We start from the raw sequence: 2,981 nt of genomic DNA, 5'->3' as shown, positions 1-2,981 counted from the left end.
GTCTATTTTGTACTCTGTCAAGGCAGGATAGGCTGTTTTTAGCAGCTCCTGCCCAGATGTGGCAGCAGTACTCCATCCTTGGACGTACTTGGCTTCTATATAGATAGAGAATTGCATCAGTAGTGAGATATCTTTTGGAGTGGTAGAAGAATCCCACCCATTTTCCCAGCGTCCCTGGCAACAGATTTGATGTACGTGTTCCATTTCAGATCAGGAGTAAAGGTCAAACCCAGAAGCTTATCGAAACATGGAGCCTCCCCAAGACGAGAGCCATCCATCCCAATTGATGCTAGATGGGGATCAGAGCGTTGATGATGTAAACATAGAAGCTTGGTTTTGGATGAATTAAAAGTGACCAGCCACCTCTTCTCCCATTGTGCCACGTGCTCAAGATCAGAGTTGAGAGAATTAGAGAGAACTTTGTCATTTACGGCCTTTGATGTGTTGCCATAGATGGTCGTGTCATCAGCATAGATGTCAACGAATGGTTTAAGTATGTGTTTTGGGAGATCATTGATGTAGATCAGGAAGAGTGTTGGGCCCAGAATGGACCCCTGAGGAACTCCAGCATTAATACTGTGGGCCTTTGATTTCTGCCAATCAACCACTACTCTTATGAGCCTATCAGAGAGAAATGATTTAATGATTGAGAAAACATTTCCAGTAATACCGTAGCTGGAAATCTTGTGAAGTAGGTCCTTATGCCATATCTTATCGAAGGCCTTTGATATGTCAAGAGCAATTGCCCTGGAAAGGAAGCCTTTGTCAAGAGATTCACTAATCCTATGTGATATAACCGTTAGCACATCTTCTGTAGATCTTGGAGAGCGGAAACCATATTGCATGTCACTAAGAAGGTAGTTTCTGTTGAGGGGGTTGACCACTTCTTTATTTAATATGGATTCCAGCAACTTACTCATGACACACAGGAGACTTATTGGTTTGTACTGAGAGGGAGATGACTTTTCACCTGAATTCTTAAATACAGGGCATACTGATGAGGTTTTCCAGGGTGTTGGAAAGCACATCTCCTTAAGGCAACGCTTAAACAGTTTTGTATGTATGGGGGCAAGTTCTGGTTGGATCTTTTTCAGCACTATAACTGGAATGCCGTTAGGGCCAGTTGCTTTACTGGAATCAAGGTTCTTGATTAGCTTGGCGACCTCATGCACAGATATTTGTATGTCGCATAGAGTGTTGTATGTTATAGGAGGAAATACAGGGAGTTGATGGTCATTGTCGCATAGGGTAGAATTAGCTGCAAAGTTCTTGGCAAATAGTCTGGCCTTGTCTGATGCTGACGAGATGACCTTAGGTCCATTGATGATAGTTGGGATAGAACACACGCTTCTGTTCAGGATCCTGTTTGCTATTTGCTAGAACTGGTGGGAACCAAGCCGCTGCTCAGCTACTTTGGATTTAACAGACTGGGCATATAGCTCTCTTGCATGTTTTATTACTCTTTTACAGTGGTTGCTGGCAGTCCTGAAAGCCGCTTTAGTCTCAGTACATCTATTACGTTGGTAGCTATGGAAAAAGTGATTTCTGTGCGCGATGGCAGCAGCACATTTAGGGGAGAACCATGGCTGGCTGTTAGTTTTTTGTTGCAATTTTTTTGATGGTATAAATCGATTTATGCTTACAATAAACCATTCGGTCAGGTCTGATACTATAGAGGACACATCCTTTTTAAACATGGAATGCAGAGGTAGGTCAGCCGTAGAGTATCAATATACAGTATGGTGGAGAGGTACGTCTGAAGACTTATAACATTTCATTTTTATCGTAACTGTTACAATGGAGTGGTCAGAGGATCCCAGAGGAGATAGAACGGAACATGAACACAGCTCAGGAGAAGTTGTGAGGAAAAGGTCTAGAAGTCTTGCATATTGACCAGGTGTATCGGGCACATGGGTGGGTTCGTGAACAACCTGAGTGAGGTCATAGTCAATGGCAAAATCATAACAGAACCTCCTCTCATCATCTGCCTTATTTGAGTGAGTCAGCCATTCCACTTTATGGACATTGAAGTCACCGCAAATGTGAATGTTAGCCGAAGGATGAGCAGACAGGACGTGGTCAATTTTCTCAGATATGCTCTTAAAGATAGTAACCCCACTGTAGTGGGGGCGATAGAGGGCAAATATAAATGCAGTGGTGTAAGCTAGTGCAACCCGGAAGCACATATAAGGTAAATTAGGGTCTTCTCTGGAGATATCCCTACTACATGGAAAGCCATCTTTGATGTAGGCACATATTCCATGCCACTGGCGATCTTGGGGGTCACATTTAGATGTTAAGTTAGAGTATCCTTTAATTATGAATTCATCTAGAGAAGTGGTTGGCCATATGCCAGTTTCACTTAGAAAGAATATGTCCGGTTTCGTCTCCTGTAATGGTGTTTCAACCTCTGGAAGGTTGGAACGTAGACCCCTGATGTTGGAGAAGGAGACCTGGTAGTAGGGGTCTACGTTGGTGGATGGGGTTCTAGGTTTATTCGTGTTTCTTTTTTGGAGATTTTTCATGATTGAGGTTTTAGGGTTTGTTGTGCAGGTCGGTAGACTTGGTTGGAGCAGGACAGAGAGGGAAAATAAGAGAGAAAAAGACAAGAAATTTTTTTTATTTTGTAGCACATGATAAGGTAAAGCCGTAACAATTACCCACTAGTATGACATCGAGAGGCCCCACCAGAAACTACTGTATGGTCTAGAATCCATTCACCAAATGGCAGTACAGCAGCTCCGGTACTTTGCAGCCTCCTTAGTGGTTAATCCAAGGTTCGAGTCCCTGACTATCAGGCAGGTAATGTCAGCCCAGATAAAACGTTTACCTCCAGCACCCTTACAAGGGACATGACCACAAGGATAGACATAGAAACAGAAATTTTCCGACATCTCAGGCTACTCTTTACAAAGTACTACCGACCTGAAAAGCAGCTTTTTCTTCACCCTTTGTCAGAAAAATCACTCATTGGAAATGAG

This window comes from Euprymna scolopes, chromosome 46 (assembly GCF_053919585.1).
Source record: "Euprymna scolopes isolate OS-2025 chromosome 46, ASM5391958v1, whole genome shotgun sequence".
Classification (NCBI taxonomy): Eukaryota; Metazoa; Mollusca; class Cephalopoda; order Sepiida; family Sepiolidae; genus Euprymna; species Euprymna scolopes.
This window is presented reverse-complemented; position numbering follows the sequence as displayed.